Raw genomic sequence first — 27,309 nt, forward strand, 5'->3', positions numbered from 1 at the left:
TGTGTCACTGCTCATGACTGAGCACTAGTGTTTGCTAACATTAGATCATATATGACATTTTATATTGGTAAAGAATCGACAAGCTGACACTGGAAATGAAATGGTGTGCTATCAGCTAGCTGACATTAGTTAGCTAAACTGTAACTTAAGGTAAAGTCAGAAACAAGCTAACATAAGCGTTCATTCGTAGATACTTGACACAACCTCATTCAGAAACTCCGAAGAAAGTAAAGCGTATCAAACAAGCTAGATAGTTGCTGCTGACATTTACCTACAGTGTCTCAGTTTGCGTGTGAGATGCACCGGAGCAGAGAGTTGAGGACGGAGCCACTGATCGAGTGAGGCAGGCAGATGAGATGTCACGGTTAAGAAATGGTACGGTCCACTTTAGGGGGAGTCTGAAATTGTATCACAAGATTCTTTCAGACATGTAGCATTTAATATTTACAATTACAGGTATTACAATTACAATATTTACAATTACCCCCCGAAGCTGTTGTTTTTACCTCTTTTGGGGGGAGTCCAAGTCTTAATCAGAACCCCCCCCCCTTAATTTGAACCCTGCATTTATACTCCACTCAGGGACACTTAAAGGCACTGCTGAACAACTCTGGTCCTGTGTTTGAACCTGTGACATTTTGTTGGCAAACAGTCTCTTGACTATTTGCACCTCAGTCGTGGCTCGTGTGTGTGCACCCGCCGCACACTGGCAGTGTTCAGCATCGAGGTTTATATCGGACACTGATGTTTTGACATAATCCTCCCCTGTTTTTCTTCCCGTCTCGGAGCGGAGACATTCACTCCATTCCCCAGCTGTCATGAACTTATAAAGTGAGCAATCCGCCGATCGAACCGCAGAGGTGAAATGGGTTTCACACTTTGGCATTCCAGGACGTTTTGAAGAGCCAGCCGTCTGCCTTCATGTCCGTCTCCACCCCACCCCCCCCGCTCACCTTCGTGTCTTCAGAGGTGTGTTATCGAGGCCAGATCGATGGCTCGCTACAACAGGACAGAGATGAGAGGAAAATATTCACAGCCTCTATCGATCAACAGTGCTCAACAAACAGTAGCAATGGCAGCGCTGGCCCATGGCATGCTGGGTTATTTTATTATTGTGTCTGAGACAAGACGGGCAGAGAGGGAGGAGGGAGCGGGTGCTAATGTGGCATGGAAAATAGTCTGTTATGAAGCAATATTAGCCTTCCAGCCTTGAGCTGCACATATACATCCATACATTTACAAACATACACACACACACACACACATATAAGACAAAGCACTGAAGCGCAGGCCCAGCATGCAAAATGTGGCAAGCGTGAAGCATCAATAGTGTGATGAATTACCTTAATATCAGGATTGACTTGCATTCAGGCTCTGCCTCTTCATCCTAATAACCCCCTGAAATTGTCCGCCTTAAATATACAGGATGAATGACACTGCGTGGATCGAAGCACTGGTGAAATACCATTTATCTTATTGTCTTTATGACAGAGGACTACAGAATAGTTTTGGTTTTTATTGTCATTATCACAACGACCGACCATGAAGATTGAACCCCCACTCACGTCTGGACTTCTCTCAATTTGCTGACAGTACCAGTAGAAAAAATAAAAATGCAGGCGATTTTTTTTTTTTTATCCCATTAAAAAGAATTGTTGCAAAATATAAAATGTTTTGGTTAAGGCTCACAGACTCACTCTCAGTCTCTCTTTGCACAAAATGTCCATAATGCAGCGTGACTTTGCAGGTGTTGAGTCAATCGATAACCACAGTGGCTGCTGAGATTTTCAGCTTTCTGAGCAGGCGAACCTGGGCCCGCCTCTGTGCATTTGCTGCTGAACGATCCCCTGGTCCTCTGAACCTCTCCCCATGTGCTCTGCATTTAAATAGAGTTTCTCCAAAACCCAAGTGAAAACCGGTGACGCACCTGAAAGATGGAGGGATACTGATTCAGAAATATATACTTAAAGGACACGCAAACAGGTGCAGTTGTTGCTAAAATTCAAATCAAATCTGTGCAAGTGCACTTTATTGTCTTTGTATTATGCAACAATAAGTCCGACCAAGTAATAATTTGATTGGACAAGAGGCAGTCCATGAGTGCTGATATACAAGTCCAGCACCAGCCCAGTTGCGGAACTATTTATTTTGTCGGCCAAACAAAACATAATCTGTTGTTGCTTATTAAACTAATACGGAGCTCGTGGAACTGTTGTATAAAAGCAATATCACACCTCGTAACTATGACCAAATCACAGCCATGCTGATATTCAGCACAACATCAGTCCCTCTCATGTGATATTCATTAAATGTGAACTTTGTATTTCTGCTAATCCCTGGTGACAAAGTGTAAAATCAGTTATGGCTGTGATAAGTTTTGTGGTGAATTGAATCCCAACATAGGTTTGATAAAAAGACAATAGAGGGTCAACATGCTGCTGAAAAGTAAATGTAAAATTGTGAACAAAGGTGAACTACAAAACTATCGTGTTGTACTTGAAGACGCAGTGTCTGGATAATGGGTGAATATTGTCCACTTCGTGCACTTGGTATTTTCCAGAAGCGGACACAGAAAGGGAGGAGGTGGTAGGGAGAAGAAAGATGAGAGGAAGAGATGCAATTAAACGAGGAAGTAGGTTCTGATGGAGGGAGCAGGGGAAACTTTACAATGAGAGACAGCGACGGCGTAGGCTAGGAGACGAAGGACGGAGAGATGGAGACAGAGAGCAGTGTCCTGAGAGAAAGATATAAAGTGTTAGAGAGGACGAGAGGATGGGAGGAAAAATGACAAAGGCAGATGAAATTGAAGAGCAGAAAGAGGCCGGCTCACTGTAAACACTCCATCCTGTCTGTGTCTATCTCTTAATGGCTCAGACGGGTTTTTTTCTCCTCCGTGTCACGCTCGGCTGTGCCGGTGCTGTCATTACGGTGAAATGGAAAATGTCAGCACGGAGGAGCGGAGAGGAAGAAACGGTGTACTTTCCTGATGCAGTGGCGGCTTTTCACTGCGATGACTCTCATAAACAAGGTGGAGGAGTTGTGGATGTTTGGAGGCGTATTGAACAGCCTGGCAGGAAATCACAGAGGCGCCGGTGAATACTACTCACTGTAATACTACAGCACACGGTCCGCGGCAGGAGCCGAGGTGTCCAGCAGGGATCACTGCGTGGTATGCAGGGCTCACTTTACGAAGTGTGAACATATATTTGTGTAATGCATGTGTTTAGATAATGATAGAGACGTTGTATTTGTTCTAGATTGTAGCAGATCGTTGGTTCCAGCGTTCTTACTGCTGCTCAGAAGCAGAAACCTTTTCATCGGGAGCTGAGTTAGTAGCTGGATCCTGCTGCTGATTTTTTGGCTTTGAAACCACACCACAAGATAATTTTTTACACCAGGACAAAGGGAGGCTTTTTTGCAGCATAACAGTGTCTGTTATAGAGGAATACAGCAATGCCGTTTTCAGTGACAGGGCAATATAACAACACAACTGTCACAACAATCCGTCTGTACGGTGGCCCTGAGAGCTCAACGCACTGCAACTTCAGAAAGCACATGAAAAAATAGACAAAACACAAACAACTTCAAAAAACATCTTCATCAAGTTGACAACACTGCAAATACTCACAACACAACAGGAACCAGGGGAACCGAAGAGGGGGGGGGGGGGGGGGCGTTCGAGTCCAACCCGCGCCCTCTCTCTCTTTCTCCCTCACTTTCCTGTCTCTCTATCACTGTCAGTATATCGCCGTTCAAAGCTCTGTGACTTTTGGTGTTGAAATCATTGAACGACAAGTGCGTCCCAGCCGGGTTCACCGCTTGTCAGTGTCCCCCTGGAAACACTCCCGTTGTGTTGTGAGGATTTGCAGCAGATTTGTTGTCAAACTGATGAAGATGTTTTCTGCAGTTGTTTGTGTTTTGTCTTGTTGCTTGTGTTTTATTAAGATGCATTACACGTCTGATCTGCATCATACATCCCGTTAGGTTCAGCTCCTGACAAAAATAACAGTGGATCAAGGGGGACATCGACTTTTACATTTTTTTAAAAATTTTGTCAGTTTATTCTTCAACACTTGAATTATTGGGCAATCGCAAAAGATCTGCGTGTGATCCCCTATTTTTCCACACTTTCTCCACTTTCTCTACCACAGGTTCTTTCATATAATATGTAGAAGTGCTGAGAGGTGTGTTTTAAAAAAAAAAGATTATTGATTTCCAGTCAGATTCCTTCAATAGTGGTAATATGATTTAAGACATCAGGTTAGTGGAGATTCAGTCCGTTTGTGTTCTCTTTAGAACAACTTGAACATCATACCCGTCTCTTCCTCTCCCCACCCTCCCATTCCCCTCTCATCAAAATAGTTGTTTTCAAACATTATTGTTCACACTTCTCACATCTAAACGAATGACAAACGTTCAGAGAAAAATACATCAAAAACACATGAAGCCTGTTTTGTTTTCCTGTGTGCAGAATTTAGAGACTCTCATCTTTCAGGAGTTGTGATCTGTAATAAACTTTTTTTTTTTCATTTCAAAATCATAGAAATTTATTTTAGTTAAACACTTTGAGTTAAAACAGATATTTTTTTCTCATAAAAGAAACTGATTACTAAGTTGAAGTACGAGATACTTAAAAAAAAAAAAAAAAAAACTAAATTCCAGCACTTCATCACTAATTTGTGGAGAGCAGTGAAGATCACAAGCTGACGTTAACTCTCACTCCTTCCTTTAAGGAAGGCAGCAGACTTCTGATCCACTTAATCCATGCGGTTCAGGACCGGAACATCTAACAGGCCCACGCCTCTCCCCTCCAGGTTGATGCTGCCGTAAGAAGTCAAATTTATGAATTAAGCCTGGTGACTTGTAGGCCAGCAGATTATCTCCTGTGAGACTTCAGGCAGCTTAGGTGTACCTGCACGGCCCTCGGACGTGGCACCTATTCATCACTGGTGCTCAGCCTTAATTCATCTGTTTACTCGCGGAGGCAGGCGACGGGAATCAGCTCCCGTTCTCTGAACCATTTACATCTGATGCTTTAATCCACAGGTGCTGGAACTGAGAGGAGGGGAAAACTACGAATTGTAGTTTTTCACAACGAGTATGCATGCACAACAGTATTCCAGTTCTGTCTTGTCTTTCTTATCATATGTGAAAGAAACATTAATATGGAACAGAGAGAAACATGGTTATTCATATTGCAGTGTTCATGATTCTAATATCATCCAGGAATTTAATTTAAATCTTTTTTACCTCACAGGAAAACCACATCAAGTTCCATGTCCATTCCATTTCCCATGTTTTCCACGTGTGTTTCCCATGTTTGATCACGTGTCACATGACACCGCACCCTGCAACATGCACAGGTTACAACATGTGGTGAACATGTGGAAAACAAATACTGTAGATTTTTGCAAAGTTTCACCATAACATTTTCAACAAGTGCAGTAATGCATGAACTGACAAACATGCAGACAAACACCAACACACCAGTGCCAACAGCACTTTATATTATAGTATGCAGAAGAACCGCCTGTCCGCTGCCTTTAGGTTTCCCCACACGCACACACACACGTCTACTCATTGAACGAGCGAGCGCGAGAGAGAGAGAGATGGATTTGTGTGTTTTAGCGCTAAAGAGAAGACACAACGCCACCATTAAACTCTGATTAGCCTTCCACATCCACAGGCCTGAAAAAACAGCATGAGCAGCTAAATAACAGGCTGTAATGTAATGTAGTGTTACACTGTATACTACACTGCATGTCCCAGAGAGGGGAGCTCTCCCGTCAGATTAACTCCTCTCCAGCAGGTTTCATGGTGCTACGGTAACATCACACTTTCCTCTGTCTTTGCTTCTGAGAGACAAATACTCATAATGATAACATATAACGATGACTCATGGACTCAAGCGTTGGCTTCTCGACACCGCGGTTGATGTTTGTCCCCGACCAAGTCAACACTGTACAAAGTACGTTTAGTTTACTCAGACGAACTCCTGCTGCTGTGTCAGTGTTTTATGGGGGAGGAGCATTTGGGAGACTGGCGACAGATGCAACTCTTTTCGCATTTCGCTCGGTTGCTCAGAGACGTTTACATATGAAACTTGCATCTTTCTGCTAATTACCCATACCATTTAAATATGATAACATATGACAGATCATTCAAATGATTTATTTGAATGTAAGAATTCAGATGTTGCAACTGACCTTAAACCTGGGGACAGTTGCAACATATTGAAAATACATTAAATTTCACTAATTAACTTAGATTTTTGTCTCAATAAGCATAGTATTTTAAAAAATATGGATTGTTTTACAATCATATGATCGCATTATTCATTTATACAATAGTATTATAGTTGTATTTATTTATGTAATATTGTTTATCAAAGAAAAGTTGTCGAGTTTTAAATCCTACTTTCAGTCAAAATAGGCATAATTTATTTATTTTATTGCTTATGATGAACAGAACGGGCAAATATACTATAAGACCATGAGAGGCCAACTAAATAATTCCCAAGATAACTTTTTGTTTTCTCTTATGCATTAAAATGAGGAATTATTTTTGCATGTGTCGTGCTATGGGACAAAATCAGCTTCATATTTTGACTGTTTTGAACTAAAAATGGTGAAACACTGACACTGTTGTGTGATCTGATCAACAATCAACAATGTGATCAAGAATAACTTGTTGCAAATGTCTCCACCCTGTCAGAGCATCATGTGCTAAGCACAGTTATCTTGACAGATGCTAACCGTGTCATGACGAAGTAAACAAAACACTGTTTCAAACGAAATAAGTTTTGATTCATTCAAACAAAAGCTCAGGATAGTGTGACAAAAATACAGCTCATGAAAAAAAAAACTGTAATTTCTCCCAAACAACAAGATGCTGAATGTGTTTTCTGTTTTCCTGGTGGAGGGCCTAACTGAGAATATGCAATTGGAGGGTCATCACTCTAGTGTGTTTATGATTGGAGAAATAAGACTTATTACAACTGTCCCCAGTCTCCCCCTAAATACTGGAGAGCTTCAGCCTTTGTAGCCGGGTTCAGTCTCAGTGTGGAGCTGTCACTCCGGCATTAGCTGTTGTTTAAAGGGACATGTGACTTCCTGTGAAGCTGGCAGGGTAAAATGTCAGGGCGTCAGTGGAAGTAGCTGATAAAGGGTGCAGCCGTCCCTCCTCTCTGATCAGGGATGGCCGTTCCAGTTTGACACCAGCGGCCTTCTTCTCTTTCAGCCGCCTGTGTTCTCTGTCCAGGATGTGAGCTGTGCTGCTGTTAGAGAGTCCTCCTGTCATTATGTTGTAGTTGGACCACGCCCTGAGACTGTCAGTGTGCAGAGGAGAGGTGGGACTGACCCAAACCACAGACTGTCTGAACTGAACGTCAGACTTGTGAAGATGTCTTTTCAAAGCCTTTTCATGTTATCAAGTCATTCCTCTGTCTCTCTCATGCTCTTCTTTTGAGTCTCTCTCTCTCTCTCTCTCTCTCTCTGCCTGTCTAACATCACTCCAGTCAGCGCTCTGCCTTTTGTTCTGGTCCTTCACCAAATCCTCTTTACATGCGCCACAGCAAACCACCGGCTTTTCATGTTGAGAAACGTTCAGCTCATCAACAAGGTGTGAGTTAATTTTGTTTGTGTTTAATTTCACCTTCCACTCGTAGCATCCCACAGGGTTTGAAGAACGCGGAGTGCGTGGCGTGTTGAGCTCAGTTATGTGTCTGCGGTGCTTGAAGTCGGTGAACCGCGCTGCTGACCTCCAGGGAGCTTGGAAAGAGAACAGAGGCCATGCCTGCAGCCAAGTTTCTGCTTCAGCTTCCAGCTAGCTGCTGATCTCCCACTGAGCCCCCCCCCCCCAACCACCATCAAACATCACACCTCATATCCCCCTCCACTGTTTTTGCAAAGGTGTTGTCCTCTCTTGAAGTTATAGCGATTAAAACTCTGCACCTCTCTGCTCTTGCCTGTTGTTCTATAAGCGCTTCAATATCCAGTTTATTGTCTGGTCTGCGGTGAGACCTCCGAGGGTGAGGTCAGTCTGCAGCAGCTGTCAGTCACTTCAAAATGTCATTTTAACTCTGTGGATGTGACTTTATTTAGAAAATAGATTTTCTTCCAAGAATACTGAAACTATGACTACGAGTATTAGAACGGCATTGAGGAGAAAAGAAAACTGAAATTTTGAGAATAAAGTCATAATATTGCGAGTAAAAAGTTGTAATATTTCAAGAAAAAAGTCATAATATGTCAAGAATTAAAAATGTAAAATTTCAAGAGATAATACATAATATATTTTTCTGTGTTTACACATTTATTTTTTGTATTTGTGGTGAGAGTTTTATATTTACATATTTACACACTTGAATCCGTTCACACAAATAATACTGAGACAAATCTACCTATATATATATATATATATATATATATGGCTGTTCCACTGATGAGAACTCCATTATTATTATTATTTTTATTATTATTATTGCTGTCTTGTTGTTTTTAAGCTGTCCTGCTCTGTCTACTCCTGCTCTACCAGTGTTTTTGGAGACCTTATTCTATAAGTCCCACCTCCACCCAAGCACCCACCTGCAGGCTGTAGTGCAGCTGCCTTGTGGTGTGAGACTGTTATGGACACTCTCCAGTCTCCTTCGTGCTGAGCTTCGTGTGTTTTCAGAGCTGACACAACACATATCAGAGATATTTGTTCAATTTGCAAAAAACATTTCTACAAAAAATAAGATGTTTTGTTGAGAAGGTACAAATGGTTCAACATGTCCCCGCGGCAACAGATAAACTACTGAACAATATCATATTAGAGTTGTATGCACTGAAAATAATGATGATGTGTTTGAGTTTAATACAGTGGATCGCAACAATAAAGGTCAAGTTCATTTGGTTTTACAGCTGCTGCATGCTTCCATAATGAGATATGGTTTGATTTAGTAAAGAGCAGAGAACAGTATGAACATTTTGACTGTTGCTACATGATGCTAACAGTTCGGCTGCCCTGCTGACCAGAATGACCTTCCACAGTCCTAAGCCCGCTAATGGCTACAGAATTTAATAAGGCAGAGCATCTTTATATCAATAGACTTTATGAATACAGTACCACCACACAGTCCTATGAGCAGCAGCTACATTAACCTTCTACACATGTTGATATGTTTGCGTTTAATTAATTGTCATCAGGGGACGCTGTTAACACCGTTAACTGCTGCACTGCTCAACATGTTCAACATCCACAGTCTAATTTCGACTGCAGACCACGTGATAATATAATATTATTTGGTATGTTGGGATTTAATAAAGAGGTTAATTAGCGGGTTGGCTGGATGGAACAGTAGCGGAAAAGGACAGTAGTTGTGGATGGAAACTGAACTTTAAGTTACTTTGGGTAATTGGCTAAATGATTACAAATAAATTGGCAGCAATCTTATTTTTCTGTCTGGTGTGATAAATTAGCCCCAGTGACTGTCAGTGCATCAAGCAACACAGTATTGTTTTCAGGTATTAACAGATAATCTCACAGAGCAGCAGGTACAGAGAGTGCAGAATTCAGAGAGACAAAAATGTAACATTTCCAGCATTCTGCTCTGCAGTAAAATGAAGCTCTGCATTTTTATATTTTCAGGCATTTTTGCCTTTATTTTTGACAGTACAGTGAGAGGTAGACAGGAAGGGTCAGGGAGAGAGAGAGAGAGGGGGGAGGACACGTATCAAAGGGCCATAGGTCGCACCTGAACCCACGGCTGCTAGAGCCAAGTCCATGTGGCATGCGCTCTACCAGGTGAGCCATCGAGGCACCCCAACCTCTGCATCATGATATTCCACCACGAGCTTGACCCTGACCAACAAAATCTAATCAGTTCATCCTAAAGTCCTTGTTAATGCCAAATTTGATATATATATATATACAACTGTTAGTTCCAACCAAGTAATTTGATTGGACGAGAGGCAGCATGAGTGCTGATATAGAGTACAACAGCAGTGGGACTTTTAACTACATGTATCACTCCGCTTCACAGGTGTACCCATTAATTAGCGTTACATTAACGGTCGTTATCGATCTTGGTTTGTAACAAACTTTGCAAAGATGAAAATATTTCCAGAAATAACATTTGAATTAAATGAGGATGAAGGGAAAGAAGCCTGGATACTTCAGCTCACACCTGAGCTAACATGTAGACAAAGTAGCAAGCTAGTGTGCACTGTGCAGGTCAGGAAAATATTTATGTGTTGCTTAGCAACAGTCCAGTACCAGTCTAGTTGCGGAACTATTTGTGTTGGTGTAGCCAAATGATGAAATAAACTAAACAGATCACAATCTGTTGTTGCTTATTTAACTAACATGGCGCTCGCTAATTTTCGCCCAGTCCCATGGACCTCAGTAACGTCTTGACGGAACGTCTTCAAACAATGAATATGAATAAAAAAGAGCGTTGACTAATATTTTAGCCCAAAAACTCTCAGAGGTGTTCAACTGGGTTTATCTGGTGACCTCAGCCGTCATCCAACCTTTCAGTGACCCCTCCTTTCCTGTGGATGGGGGAAGTGTCACCCTGTTTCTCTACTCATTTTTCAGGTTTTTCCTTTAATTTGTCGCCGTCTGTATATTTGGCATCACTTCTGCTCTTTTGAATAACGACGTGATGACAAAGATGACAAAGAGTAGAAGAGATCAGACGGGATGCAGCTTTGCAAAGTTGTGACACCTCAGGTGATTTGTGACTTTGACTTTTAATCCACAATGACACCTCAACTTAAAAGTTATAGATCACTGCGGTGCAATTAATCTCAGTGCAGGCTGGAGGCTTCACTGACCTCACGAGGACCGGCGCTGGACCGGAGGTGTGGTTTTGACATTTTTATTAAGCGGGTGATAAAATAGTAAAGAGATCAAGAAAGATGCAGGATGCCCTTAATCCTGCCACGTCACACACACAAACACACACAGTCAAATCTGATTCAGCTGCTGTTCTGGTGACTGGTGACAGAATTTAGAGACGTGTAATCAATCAGTGAGTGGGACACGCAAATTTAACATTATTGAACACAACTCGACAGCAGGGTGGCACAGCCAGCTCAGAGGACATCCTTCAGCCAGAGGCCCGGTCCCTGAGCAGTACTCTGACCTTTGACCTATGAACAAATCACTCCACACCTGCTCCTTCAACTGCCCCAAGAGGATTAGGCATTAAGGCTGAGAATGGCTGTGCTTCGGCAGTAGCATCTCGCTGAGAAAAACCCGACAGTTTGATTAAATGGGCATTTAAACGTTGTTGAATTCTGTTCACACACAATGTGCAGCAAGAGCTTTTTAACTTTGTCTCCAGAAGAATCCTAATCGGCTGGACTTGGCGTTTCCATCCTGCTTCATTGGAAAAAGTTTGGTTCATTGAGATGTTAAATGGAGTGGTTTAAAGTGATGAGACCGGTGCTGGATGGTTTTTTTTTTGCTTCCATACTTGAGTTACTTGAATTGCTCTTTTAGACCCAGAGCAACGTTCAGTGTTGAAATCTTTTGTTGAATGTGTCAACCAAACACACACACCATGAGGGCACAGCAGCGAGGTTTCCTTTGTGCTGTGTAAAAGACACAGGTCATCAAATCAGATCAAATTTACTTTATTCATAAAGTACATTTAACAACACAACAACATGGAAATCACAATCAACAATGATCGATTGAGGGCTTTAAAAACAAACAACTGAACCTTAAAATCTGTCCTAAGGCAAACTGGGAGCCAGTAGAGAGGGGCCAGGACAGGGGCTTTCACTTTACTTTCAGGTCATATATCTGCAGCCTGATAAAGATCCTGTTCTTGCTTAATGTTACACCTTTATGTCCTCTTGGCTTTTATTTTTATTTATTTATTTTTATTTTTGACTTCACTTCCTCTTCTTGTCTGTCCACCGTTCTGCCTTTTTTGCCAAATGGGAAATAAAATAATGAATTTGCAAAGACCAAAATTGGACATGGATTTTTAATATGTTTTTTTGGCTTTTTGTTTGGAAACAAAAGAACGAATAGACCACCCGATTTCATTTTTTTTGTTTTTGGTTTAGAATTAAAAATCAAATAAAACCAATTTGGTTTTTGGTTTCAAACAAAACAATGTTAAAAGGAATTGGCAAAAAAAAAAAAAAAAACAGACCATTTTGATTGGTTTTTCATTTTTTGATTCTGACACCAAAAACAGTTTTTGCAATTTGGTTTTGAAACAAATATCAGATTTAATTTATAAGAAATTTATTTTTACAAATGACTTACAGACCGTAATTGGTGTCAGGCTTTTTTCCTTAAATTAGTGAATTTGATCTTATGTCTCATATAATTTTCTAATTTTCTATATTTTTGTTTTCATTTACATTGTGTGAAATATGCTGTCACTGCAAGTGCATTATCAATATTATATAACACAAAAAACTAAACACATAAAATTCAGACAATCCTGGGCGAGCACTGACTAAAGTAAAGTGTAGAACACCCTTAAATTTGACGAGGTATTCAAATGTATTCTAAACTCCAGCAGGAGAACAGGAGAACATCTCGCCACGGTTGTTATGCAGAGGAAAAAGAAAAAGACAAAAAAAAACCACACAAACTCTCGCCTTCCTCTATCCATTTATCTGCTGCAGAGACCGAACCTGCTGCCAGCTGCTGCTGTCAGGAGGAAGTGGGATGTTTAGGACGAACAGCACGATTGTGACAGACTCAGCATCTAGTCTGGATTCATCTCCACAAAGACGGAAAAAAAAAAAAAACACACGCAGTCATCTCTCTGCTGTTTGTTGTCTGCTGGGCTTTGAAGTTACTCGACTACTCTGCGCCGAACACCAGCGCCTGCCCCCTCCTTTGTTTTTGTGTGTTCTCTCCATCTTGTCTGAATGATGAGAGAAATGACAGAACAACAAGCATTAGCCTCCACCTCTCTCCTCAATGTTTTATTGTCTCCACTTCCCCCTCTTTTTTTTCCCGCTCCCTCTCGCCGTTTAACCTGTCATCGAATCTCCGCCATATTTTCTGGAAAGCGACCAATAAATGTTCTGGTTCAGACGCCAGTTTATTTTTGTTATCGGAGGTGTGCGTGTGGTTGTTTGTGTGTGTTCATGTGTGTTCGTGGCTATTTTATCTCCCACCTTGTTTTGCTGTGGTTTCTCTCTCTCTCTCAGGAGTTTGGTGGATAGAGGGAATCATGGAAAGTGGAAAATGGAGGGAGGGAGGGATGCAGTGTTTACCTCCCTGACTAGACAGTCAGGGAGGTAAACACTGCACTCTCTTGCAAACAGCTTTCCTTTCCCTCACACACACACACACACACACATACACACACACACAAGCACACACACACACACACACACAAGACGCAGCTGGGGAAAATATCAGTGTGTTTACCTCTCCTCCGATCAGTCTCTCTAACTCTTGTTTCCAAATGCAGCACAAACTTGAACTGGAATTACAGACAGTCAGCAAAAGAAAATGTGAAGAACTGCACTCAAGTATTGTATTGTCAGTGAAGCTCTTGGCAAGACTGGTAATGAAGCAGTTATTAATGCTAACATTTAGGTATGTAGCAATAGCAAAACTTACAAATAGCTCCTTTAACCTGCACCAAACCAACCCGTGTGTGTTACTCTGGTCGGTGGCGGCTTTTCACTTGGATTACTGTCCTGAATAAAACACACGCTGTGGTGGTTTTGTCAGTGTTTGGGGTTTTGTGGCTGAGCGACAGGGTTACAGGAAGCTGCCTCCACATTCACAGGTACAACACCGTGTCCCCCTCAGCCAAGCCAGAAAACCTTTGGACTGGGTTCTGATGTTTTCTCTTGCACACATCTAAAATGTATAAGATCCAAAAGCTGCAAGCTATTTCTCCCTGTATGACCATCTCAAGTGTTTGCTGTTCTCTTCTCATATCACCTCTCCCTCTTTTTCCTCTACTTTGATTTTCTTTGTTTCTATGTTCCTGCCATTCTTGCCCTCTCTCTCACCCTCTCTCTCTCTCTTTCTCTCAGCTATCCTGTCGTCAGCTTGTCTTTCCTATCATGCTTGTGTTCAAGAAGGTAATTATCTTGACAATTGTTCGCTGACACAGCACTACAATTGGCAGCTTTCCAGATATGCTTGTCTATACGTACACACACACACACACACACACACACACTCTCACACTCTCACACACACGTTCCTCATCTTCTATGAAAAGAACAGCCACTGCAGGATATCTATGGTAGCTCCTCAAATGTCTGTGTTTGTTTGTGTGTGTGTGTGTGTGTGTGTGTGTGTGTGGTAGTACAGTGTTGTACTCCTGTATAATGACTTACTGGATACAGGGAGCTGCAGTCTTGGTGGTTCTGAAGCAGAGAAATGATATTGAGGCTATTTCTGTGTTGGACGCCCGATATATTTAGCAAAGTTTCCTCTGCAGATATATGTTGACAGCTGGACAAAGTGTGGCTGTGATACCACTGCGAGACTTACAGCACCGAGGGTTTTATCTCTAAAAAGCTCTTCTTTTAGGATTAGCAGGAACATTATATTCTGAACTGAGGGACCTAATGAGCTTTTTGAATGTGCTTAAGGACACTGGGACTGATGAGAAGAGATACACACTGATCACACAGCTTCACTGACAGATACAGATGCTCTATCAGGCAAAGTTTAGATATAGAAAATCACAATTCACAAATCTTTTCTTTTAAAATCTGAAAACAGGAACTAAAGTTGAAGTTATCCTGGCAAATTGACACATACATATTTATATCAACAGGGATGGTATCAAGGTGGAGGAGGTGTTGCATTAATTCTCACAGTCTTGCCAGTCTGAAATAGGACAGCGCTCTACCAGTGATATACGTTTGGGATTAAAATGTCATTTTTATCGGTCAAGTAACAAACTGATTAATAGACCTTTGATATCAAACGTGACCAATCATATGAAGGCGAGATAGCAGGAAATACTTGATTAGAGTTGTGTGACCTTTTAATTTTGCTGGGATTTCCACTTCACTAGATAACATTATCAAACATCAGAAAAAATACTGGTAGGCTTTTTTCATGCCTGACAAGATATCTCAGTAACACTTTGACAGAACTTCTTGGCACAAATATTCACTTGGAGTCAAGGACGAACTGATTTAGTGTGATTTAGCGGTCAAAGGTCAAAGGTCGAGTTGTGTGCTGACCTCACAAAACACAGTTTTGTCCTTGTAAATGTTACATCTCAAGAACTCTTCAAGGGAATCCCTTCACATTTGGCTCAAACGTTCACTTGGATTCAAGGACGAACTGATTCGATTTTGATAGTCAAAGGTTAAAGGTCAGTGTGACCTCACAAATCACTTTTTAGCCATAACTCAAGAATTCACATGCATGTGACACAATTTCACATAAATGGTTGATGTTTTAAACGACTCAGGATAAACAGGGATGTAACCTGGAACTAGTCTGAGTGACGGAGGCAGACAACCACGAGGAGGTGATTCTAGTTAATGTTAGTTTTGACTTTTTTGATAGTGAAAGCTACAGCGAGACAAGGAGGCAGAGCAAAGAAAGTGAAATATGTGACAAACATCCTCTGAATTAATCCGTTTCCCCTCTGCCCCCTCGCAGATCTGGGGTCAGCCTCTCCACAGATGCTGGGAGGAATTCGGGGGTATAGCTCAGACTTTCAGCAGCAGACGCTTCCTGTCAACACAGGCCGAACCTGGATTTTGCGGTTAAACGACTTCGCCCACTGCGTTTGTAGTGAAACCCTTCTCTCTGGTAAAATACCGAGTTAACATTTGAATCGTAGAATAAAAAAAAAGCTCGTCTCTCTCTTTCGTATCAGATGGGGCGGCGTTAACAGGCCTCTGCTGAGCGGGTTTTCAGCGTTCGCCTGTGGTTTAGCAGCGTGGTGAAAAGCTTTGAGCAGGCAGAGGATTGTCCTGAAAACGGTCGATGTAATGAGATGTGTAGTCGGCAGCGAGACATCATAGCTGCTGTTGTGTTTGCCCTTTTACTAGACTAATAGACACAGTGTGCAGGGGGGTTTCCAAAAGCCTCCAGCAACAACCTGAATGCAAAATAGTCCATTAAAGTATACCTCCCTCGCTCTACACCTCCGCTGCCATCTGTCTCTCACTCCTTCCCCCTGTCTTTTATTGTTTTCTCTCTCTCACCCTTGTCATTTTGTTTCTCTGTGTCTCATGTTTGCGCCTGTTCTAAAAGGTATTTATTGTTCTCTCTCCTTGTCTCCATCTTGTCTTTTTCTGTCTCTTTATCCCTCTTTTTATTTCCTCTACATTTATTCTTTCGTAGCTGAGTCTTCTTCACGTCTGAGCCCTAAACTGGCTGTGCTGACATTATTTGAGGTATAGCTGGAAACTACACACACACACACACGCACACACACTTATATGAATACATGAACACACACAGACATTGAATAGGAATTCGTATAGATGGAGACACACACACACACACACACACACACACACACACAAACGCCATGTCACAATCATTGTACTAGTGCGGCAGTTTAGTCACTGCCTGCCTCTGTCTGTCTGCACTGATAAGAGGATGCAGAGAGGAATCACTGGGTGTGTGTATGTGTGTGTGTGTGTGTGTGTGTGTGTGTGTGATTGGGACTTTGATTATGATGATTGGGAGTGTGTGTCTTTGACTTCAGATCTTCTGTATGTTTGCCCGTTCATTTAAACTTGGTCATAAAGTTTCAGTGTGTTTTGTTGCCACTGTGTGTGAACTCTGAATCTCCCTCTGTGTGTGTGTGTGTGGGTGTGTGTGTGTGTGTGTGTGTGTCAGCTGAGGGATTTAGCCAGAAGGAGGAGATAGATGGCCGCCCGGTGATAGAGGCAGTTGCCGGGTGACAGTTGGGGGTGACTTAGCGACCCACAGCCGAATTACTTTCTAAGAAGAGAGAGCAAACCAGAGCTTAAGATAGCGCAATACTTATCTGGTATAACCCATGGGGGACAATGGGGGGGGGGGGGGGGGGGGGGGGGGTCAGGAGGAGAAGGGTGAGGCATGCAATGAGGAATATACAGGTGAGAGGACAGGAACGGGAAGATGAAGGAAAGAAGGAGACAGAAGAGGGAATACTATGAGTTGGAGAGGAGGCGAGGGAAGGAGGGATAGGGAGATGAAAAGGAAAAGAGGAAGGGAAGGAGATGAGGGGAGAAGGTGAAAAGGAGAAGAGAGGAAGGGGAGAAAGGGGGAGAGGAGGTCTGAGGAGAGAGGGAAGGATGTAGAGAATCAGCAGTCAGCGAGGAAATGAGTAGATAAGTGGTAAAGGAAGGAGAAGCAAAGCAGCAGTAATAAGCATGTAGATTCAGTTATTAGTTATACTCTGAGAACGTCATGATCCTATAGAGGACAGATGTCTCCTAATTCTCACTGAAAGAGTCTGGGCTCCGTGTCCAGCTGCGACTTTACGCTGGAGGAGGCGGTAAAATGGTAAAATGGAGGCTTGTTCAGGCAGGTTTTTCCGAAGCGGCCACAGTAACGTAGCAAATCATCAAACATCCATCATCATCTGTCAATCATTAATTCACTGTCAGCTGTTATAGGACATGTGTTCACATTTCTCCCCGTGCTGCTGTAGGTAAAATCCTCTCACAAAGGTTAAAATAAAAAATAAAAAATATATTTCCACAACAATATTTGCAGATATGATAGTAAAGTTAATGTTGTAAGGTAAGATTAAGGTAATGGAAAGATAAACATATAAAATACAGCAGGCAAACCCAGTGCTGCTACTGCTCCCTTGTCCACATCTGTGACACTGATGCGTTGGCAGTTTTATTATTTTAATGTTTAAATGCAATAAATGCCGCTAATTATTTATATACGGTTTTCATTATAAAACTTTTTTCGGTTTGTGTGTTACTTTATCACTTTTGTATATAATAATACTACTAATAATACTGATTACTGATGATAATTTTTATCACCATAATTGTTATAAATAACTTCTTTATACCGTTTCATATATAACAAATGAGAAGCACGAGCACATCCTGGTTCACATGCACAACCATCCATACTGTCTCATTGTACACACATATGTAAAATCTCTTCTACACACACTATATATTCAACCAAGTAAACACACCTTGACACTGACACTGATAAATGACATTTACACGTACACACTCACTATCTCACTCACTAATGCACTCAGACACAGTTCTGTGTACGCAGACATTTGCTCTTGCTCTTTCACTATCTCTCTCTCTCTCTCACACACACACACACACACACACACACACTGACTGACGCTGACAGATGGCAGGTTGTTGGATTGAATGCAGCAACAGCAGCGCCCCTTTACATGCCGTTTCCACGGTGAGGGGGCATTGCCCGGGGAAACCATTTTGTGGCCGAAACTGAGATTGAGTTTCCCCTTCGCTGGGGTGACAGATAACAAGACCCTGGCAATCAGACGCTGACAGTATCAAACGCTCAACCATCAGTTAGAGCTGACAGCCTACTGCAGGCAGATAGTCCAAGGAGAGATGATCTCTGCGAGGAGACAAGGATGTAGGAGATATAACAGGAGATAGGACACAAGGAGGCAACAGCAAGATCACCTCACTGGAATTGTCTTGATCAAGAAGTATTTAAAGAGTAGACACTTTGAACTAAGGAGGATTCAAAGAGAAACTAGATTTGAAGCTGTTTTCAGTTCATTTTTTTGTGAATATGAATCATAGTTAACGGATGGATGTGTCAAGGTCAGTTGCAAACTTGTTTAGATTTAAAGTGCTGGAATATAGAGGATTTCACCTGAATAACAGACTGTTGTTACTAATTTGATCACGTTTTGGTGAGAGTCTCCTGGTTTTCTGTTCTTCTTCCATTTGTTAATGAGCTACAGGCGGTTTTATTCTTGCAATCTGGACTTTGACACTTATTCACCTCTCTGTCGTGCTCAGCTTCTCAAACAGAAATCATGTTTTTTACTCATTAATTTGTCTGTTGTGTTTTGGTGTTTCTGACAAACAAAATCCAACACTTCATCTAGATGTTTAACATCATGGTCTTCCATTTGTTTGTACAGACACTCATTAAGCCTGGCTTTTATATCACCCAGTACAGTATGAACACACTGTTAGGCCCTTAAACACAATGCCAATTGGACATAAAACTTGCAATGTTAGGGCTGAACAATTAATCAAAATCACAATATGGCAGAGTGCAATATCCAAATGGCAAGAACTGCAATATTTCAGATTAAGATAAAATGTGTCACAGCAGTCTGATAAATGCCTATAAATCCTGTTCTCCAAACATAAAGACACGTGTTTGTTTGGTACAAGCTCCAACAAAAATCCCATCGTCATAATTTTTTTCAGTGAAAATGAAAAAGCAAATTACAATTCCAACTGAAATCGTACCTGATTTCGCCATATGTGCCAAATTAATTCCATGTTTTTTTGCACATCATTCAAGTAAATCCTCAGTAAATTCAGTCAGATTCAGAGAGTGTGTTTGAAACAACCTGGTGAACCTGAATTTTACATCATGGGAATTTTTTTTCACCTACTTACGAAAAAATTGTTTTTTGTTTTTTTTTTACTTTAAATGTCGTCTTGCATTGGGAATCGCATTAATTTAACTTATTTCTACTGTTTTCTTACTCCCCTGTCTTGTTTGCTCTTTTAAGCTGCAAAGCACTTGTTAATTTTTGTCTAAACACATTTGATCTCTGCAGCTCTATTACCATATTGCTGTTACAGTGACACAGATCAGAACATAGCAGGGCTGATTTGACTAATCTCTTCCCTATTTCATGAGGTCAGCCAACCCACAATGCACTGAGAGTGAACCCTGAGCCTGGGTATTAAAAGTTCAGTGCATTACATGATCATTCAGCGGATTACACTGGTTTACAGGATGTATTCCAATCCATGATGGATCCATGTAAACTAACGTGAAGATATGAAGGTACCTCCTGTGAACACATTTGTCTGACATGGTTGCAACCACAGGGTGTTGATACTACTGGGAGGGCTTGTGTGCAGCCTATGATGCAGCAGTGACTTCTAAGAGAGTGTGTAATGTGAGTTGTAATGTTCCTGGTCATAGCTGTTAGTGCTGAGGATTGAGAATTGCAGGCAGTTAACTGAATTAGCATGTTGCAAGGCAAGCAACAAGGCCGCACGACTCACTGTGCTGAGATGATATAATGAATGTTCTCTTATAGAGTTTCTCAAGACTTAAAGTTATAATCTGTAACTTCCACAGTAAAATGTGTGTGTATGTTATATATTTTTTTGAGTTGTGTTCTTACATTTTCCCAAATGTTCCCATCAATTCTCAAACCAGAGAAATCTGTGATTTTAATCACGGTAACATTGTAACATTTGGTCGCCTGTCAATGACATGATCATAGAGGATATGATGTGTTGTGGTTTCCTGCCAGAAACTCAAAATTGACTTCTATCCATTTTTAAGCCACATCAATTTTTCCACCTTGGTGGTTTTCAGCTCTATATTTGAACCAGATGAAGGATTTTAGTCGTCGGACGTCTGGATCTGAAGTTATCAGAGAAAAGAGCTGAGGAAATGTTAGACAGCTCAGCTCCCAGCTGCTGGAGACGTCCTGTCCTGTGTCACTGAAGAGTGCCGGTGAATCTCTGATTTTTAAAGTGAAACTGTTTTATTCATTTACTGGTTTTCATCCCCTGGTGTGTTTGTTATGGAGAGGAGGACACCTCTGTGGATAATTCAGCTGCTGGTAAAAACCTGCTGAACATCTGGTTCATAAGTTATCAGAGAAACAAAGGTAAGCAGTCTCAGTTTCCATAGAGAGACAGCAAAGTCAGGGAGAGAGAGAGGGGATGACAAATGAGTTTGCGGGGCGCCTTGAATTACTGATTTTTAAAGTGAAACTACTTTCTGGGTGTTCCCACTGGTTTGAATCCCCTGGTGTGTTTGTTATGGAGAGGAGGACACCTCTGTGGATGATTCAGCTGCTGGTAAAAACCTGCTGAACGTCTGGTTCATAAATTATCAGAGAAACAATCAGAACAAAGGTTAGCATCAATCTCAGCTCCAACTCTTCCCTGAGTCTCTGTCCTCCGTACAGCGTCGCTCAAACACTGACTTTAAATGTCAAACTGCTTCATTCGGTGTTTTTAACGGTTAGAATCACCAGGTCTGTTTGATTTCCTGAACCACTGACACTGAAGGAATCCAGTCCAGTAATGGTGGTGAAGACAACAACTCCCATGATCCCATGCTATTTCATGACATCGCCCAACACTGTCTTTTGTTATTGTTTTGATTGAGAGAGCCCTAGAGGCAGAAGGTACAGACTGTGTGTTTAAGGTCAGTTAAGGGTCACGTTAATGCACAGATTGGCTGATTATAAGGTGTAAGTATGACTGAGTATAAGGCTGTGTATATGTCCATGTGTTCTCTCAAGAGAGCTTGTATGTACACATGGTGTTTTGCACATAGAGTGCATGTGAATGTGCTTAAGTGTGTGTGAATCAGGCAATCATGAGCAGATCATGTTTCCCAGCATGCCCTGTTGATTAAAGCTGCTGACTAAAAAAATATGCTTATTGACATCCAGTCAATACAGCTTCCTGGAAACCTGATCTGATTTGGAAGGAGCCTGCTGCTGGTTTAAAGTCCACTCACATGTCTGACAGCTGACGTCCCTCAGAAAAGCAAAGCTGTGTTGTTGCTCTTCATTGAAACTCATTATCTTAATGTCATGGATCTGATGTGAACGTGGTTACACTTGATCGGCCTCCTTCATTTGATGTTAGCTTTTTCTCCTGATGTGATCTACTGCTCAGAAAGCAGATCGACAGTGTTGAGTGTAGTGTCTCCTGGCTGACAGGCCTTTAGAAATGTCACGTCACTGAAGACAGTGTCTTCTGTATGAACCACACAATGAAAAGGCACATTTGAAGCGGGGAGCTGAGTCATGTGTTGGAGGCAGCTGAAAGGTGTCGCTTTTTGTTTTTAGTTTTTTTTTTAAACATATTTTTGTGCGTTTTCCAGATGTGGCCAACACTGGAGGCATTTTGGTTTTGGTTCTATCTTAGATGTACACATTAATAGGTTTCACCGAGTTTACAAACATTAAAAGTCAAACATACTCAATTAACATCCTTTAAAACTAACGCACGATTCACGCTTACATAGCTTTGAATATATATGACATGTTTTTTGAAGTGTTATCAACTTGTCCCAGGCATGATCACTGGAACGATGATGTGTTTTTGAATCAAGTCCCAGTTGTTTCCGTATCATCTGAATCAGGTAACCATTTATCTTGCAGCAGTGAGAGGTGAAACAATGTTGTTGCAGTATATTTCATTTATTTCTAAACTTCCTCTCCAGACATGTTTTAAACTCTCTAAAAATCCTCTGCTATGATTCATATTCTGTTTAACATGGTTTTCACACATAAAAATCTAAACTGTGTCCGAAGCTCATCTACTCTTACTTCCTGATTGAGAAATCTGGATCAGAGAGACTCAGCCACATGTTTGAGCCTCAGTCAGACCCAGACTCAGAGGAGGAGTCTGTTGAGACCAGAACCAGAGACTAGCATAAGGATCAGGACGGTTAGCGCAGTTAGCATCTTTTATTTGTTTATGTTGTTTGTTAGCTTGTAACTGACAGTGGCTGACACAGTGTTAGCAGTTGTGCTAATGCTAACTCTCTCTCTCTGTACTGACATGGTTTCAGGTCATTGTGTTGCTCATCATGTGTCTTGTATTATATAAAAAACATGGATGTTAACAAGGTCAAACTGTCACCTGAAGGGGTCTTTAAAGCATCCTCAGTTCTCTGATCGATAAGTTTCTTTGAGCATGAGTTCATTACACTCACCTCAGTCGCATCCTAACTGCCAGTTGTCAATCACACGTGCGTGTGTCAATAGTTGATAGTGAAGCTGATATTAAAGATCTGCAATGCTAAACATTAAGAATATGAATAGAACTGTTAGAAGATCTTGTATAAATGAATGGTGGGACACTGAAATTAAATTTACATTACATTACACACACAAACATTCGCATAGGCACACACACCTCAGTGAACATACAAGATACAAGTACAGAACCAACAAGCCATGGACTCATTTGTTCAGGAATGCCAGATATACACAAACAACAAACATGCTGCACATACATATTGTGCACTGCATGTTCATTTGTTTTGCAGACACAGAGTGGAGTACAATAAACCTCTCGGAATAAATAAATAAAGTAGCAGAGTCTGAAACCATGCACACAAAACACACACACACACACACACACACACACACACACACACACAAACACCAATAAACCAAGAGCCTGAGTGTGTGTAGGTTTGTTACTGTTACACAATGATGCACACATGCATCACCGCATAGATAGCATAAAAGGGATCCGACAACACACACACACACACACATCAGTGCACACATGATACATGAGATTTGTTGTTGCCCAGTATAATGAGTATAATGTGAGTGATTGCACAGCTCATTACAATAATCCTAACGTGTTGTGTGTGTTTGTTACTTGAATGCAGCAATGGCTCTGAGACAATTTGTGAGAATGACTGAGAGAAAATGTAAAAGATGAAAAGAGTTTAGATTCATCATAACTGAGAGACAGATTCAACCGCTATAGGCTAAGGTTTTAACAGAGTGGGGTTTCTTTTTGAGAAATACATTATTTACTTTCCTGCAAAAAAAATTCGACGACAAGATTTAAACCACTCGTGTCTGTGTGTTAAATATAAAGCTACTGCCATCACACAGTTAGCTTAGCTCAGCATAAAGGCCAGAAACTGCTAGCATGGCTCTGTCTACAACACCTCTAAAACTCACTAATCAAACACACACTTCATCATATTTAAATATGACTAAAATTACTGCCTGGCTGTCGTATTCCTTAGAGTAGTTTCAGATTACATATATTTATCCAAAGTCACATATAATATGAACCACGTGTGTGAAATTTTGTCAAAATTGCTGTGTGAAGTCTTGAGTAATAGCTAAACAGTGTTTTATGAGGTCACTGGCCTGCACCTTTGAAGAAAATCTAATCAGATCGTCCAAGTTAATTTTTTCAACCAAATCTGAGGAGTTCCATCAAGGCAATATCACGTCCACGAGAATGGGACATACAGAGAACAGACAACCTTGAAAACAATACACCTGCAGCTCTGGCTGCTGAAGCATAAAAATGGCAGATTATGGTTTCATGACGGGGTCATGTGCTGGACTATTTTCTTGGCTTGGCTTGTGGACTAGTCTAGAGTCTCTTACCATATGGTTGCCAGGAAACCAGAGGAGAATCAGAGACGATACAATGCCCAACCAAGGAATAGTTTCTCACCTAACCCCCCTGTCACAACCCGGCTCAAGGCTGGACAAACGAGACAAGGACGGGAGACTGGCTGAGTGCCACCAGGTTATACTGCAGCAAAACCTCCCTGACAACCCGACTCCAACCACCAGGTTCCTGCAGGGAGAAACCCTCTCAGGGAGGCTTAAGCTGTCATTTTTATACTTTACTTTATTATTTTATTTGAGTTAAGCTAAGTGGTTTCTGGCTGCTGTCACTGTGCAGACATGTGAGTGTTTCCGATCCACTAATCAAATCGTTGACAAGAAAACATATATTTCTCAAAATGTCAGACTATTACTTTACACTCATGTGATGATATAGCAGCAGTGCTGTAATGTCAGACGAGAAACCTTTTATGCAGATGAAATCAGCACATGAAAATATATCATCTGTTGCTGATACAGGGAAATGAAAACCTGACACAAATCAAGGTTTCTCATCAAACTGATTTAAAAATGCAACATCACATCCAACATTACCATGGAGGAAATAGAGCTGAGCTGCCTCAGCACAATGTAATGGGAAAATTCTGTGGACAATAGCTTATTTAGCTGTGGCTGTGTGATGCAGCAAAGGTTCTGCTTGTGTTATTGGTGCACATTATTTTCTCTTGCATGTAAATGCCCTATTTGTTTTACTGTGGCCATTTTCTCCAACAACTTTATCATCCTAATTAAATTTTCATTATTTTTCATTTAACGTCTCCAAACACAACAAACCTCACAGGTCTCATTAGCATTTTGCAGCGCCCCCTAATAACATGTTAACGATAGTCCTGTTGATCATAAAGAGAATAAAACTGTTGGAATATGTGCTCACATGTGCTTCTGACATTTGGAATAATTAGCACTTTTGTTCGGTGAATGAGAAAGTGGGGGAAGAGGGAACGAAACGATCAGTGAGTGAGTGACCCACATACATGAATTTTTCATTCCCAGACCATAGCCAAGCTGCAAATGTGCTGAGGGGAGGATGCTGAGGCAGAGGGCGCGTAGGAGCGAGAAAGGAAAAACCGTGAAAGTGTTTTTTCCTTAAAAGAACACGTTCCTCGAAGTATAATGTCGGAATCTCTGCTTCGTTTAGTTTCTCTCTTTAGCTTTCAGCATTCATGAAACTCAACACATAAATTACGCTACGCTGTGATTTCCAGTAAGATAATAACAGAAAACTGCTGCTTCTTTGTGCCACAGCAGCTGAACCTCCTTTCACACAGGTTTTGATTTTCCTTGAACTGCAGCTCACACAGAAAGGAAAAGTGAAATACCTTCCACAGCATGATTATAATTTTCCGTCTCTCTCTCTCTCTCGCTGATGTATAAAACTTGAACCCAGCAGCACTGGTTTGATTTCCTTTGTTCTCGGCCCGCCATGCTAGCAGTGTCACAGCACGACATACTGTAACTGTTCACTCCTCAAACCATGTTTATTGCAGGAGTGGCAGGTCCTCTGTAATTACAACTGACACTCGACAGTTGCTTTGTGTAACATAGTCAGAAAGGAATTTGCTGAACTCACTCCTGAGATTGAAATAGTACATCTTTTTTTCTGAACAGAACAGCAGCCATGAGTTGTGCTGGCAGATCTGATTCTTTTGTTCGTTTTTGAAGTTTCTAGTCATAGTGTTGACATGTCTCTCATTATATCCCGAGAAAAACATATTTTTATACAGTCTCACCAATGTTTCCATAAACTCCCAAAACTTTGGTCTTTATCTAACAGTCGTACCAATCACTGAGAAAGTTACAGTCATGTGACACCTGTTAAATGTGAAATTGTATCCAGCTCAGGTCATACATCAGCAGCAGCTCTCTGTTGCTTATGTCCTGTTTTGACTGTGATGACACTTAAACAAATGCTAATCTCACATATGTCAATATGTTTATTGTCATACCTGTGACCACCCACAATGTTGCCATGACTGTTACCTAACAGCAAATGCCTGCTGTCTGTTTATGAAAACATTAGTTCCAGGTGAACAAGAAAAAACGCAAAGTGAACTTGCTTCATTAACCAATAATGTGTGGTGGGCCCCCCGCTTCCTCAGCCCTGCCAGTACTATTGAATGTTGTAAATATTTGATCATTCACACAGCTACTGTAAATCAACAGAGGCAGCAGAACTTGATTAAACCAGTAGTATTAAACAATATCATTATATTGCATTTTTTTGAAGTGGTCTTGCAGGACCCTCTCGTGGCCCTAAGCAGGTGCTTAGTCCGCTTATGGCTCGGCCTGGTTCTGGATATAATATGCATTGTCCTTATTAGAACAAAAGTCAAGGAAGATTCTCAGTGGGAGTTTGGTAAAACAGGAGATCATGTTTAGATTTTGGGTATCCAATAGAATCTTCACATATGTATGTGCCAGACATGAAAACGCCTTATTTAGGAATATAGATAGCGACACATTGGTTTATATTTGACCTTTCCAGGGGACAACCTCAGATCTGGGATGGCATTACATCAATGAACCTGTTAATGTCTATAAGTGTCATTGATAATTGTGTAATTGGAAATAGATGTAGTTATAGTTATATATCAAAATACAAAAATACAGCACCGCATAGACAATGACTAAACATAATATTCACAAAAGGCATAACATTCAATTTAACTACAAAACAAAACAAAAAAAAATGCTATGTGTATGCTATATATATTATAATTGCACCATATATTGATAACAGTGGTGGTGTTTGATTGTTTGATCTGCTAGTCGAATGTTAATCTTTCACATCACTACTTTCCACCGCACACATCCTCTGCTATAGGCTCCTGATCTACACTTGCTCAGTATGGAGTCAGGCTATAACTAATCTTTTGGCATGTAGCTCGGAGCCATGCTATAGCTAGTGCTAATCTAGCCTGCAGCCTTAGCCTATGCCAAGGCTAATCCTTTTTTTTGTGTAGTGGCAGGCCATGCTAACGCTAATCTGC

At 41.2% G+C, this 27,309-nt stretch overlaps 1 protein-coding gene across 3 annotated transcripts in view; it reads left to right on the forward strand.

Moving 5' to 3' along the window:
- si:cabz01090165.1 (uncharacterized protein LOC100333421 homolog) overlaps positions 1-27,309 on the forward strand; it is a 411,304-nt gene that overhangs the window by 118,387 nt on the left and 265,608 nt on the right. The window lies entirely within an intron of this gene.

This window comes from Seriola aureovittata, chromosome 4 (genome assembly GCF_021018895.1).
Source record: "Seriola aureovittata isolate HTS-2021-v1 ecotype China chromosome 4, ASM2101889v1, whole genome shotgun sequence".
Taxonomy (NCBI): Eukaryota; Metazoa; Chordata; class Actinopteri; order Carangiformes; family Carangidae; genus Seriola; species Seriola aureovittata.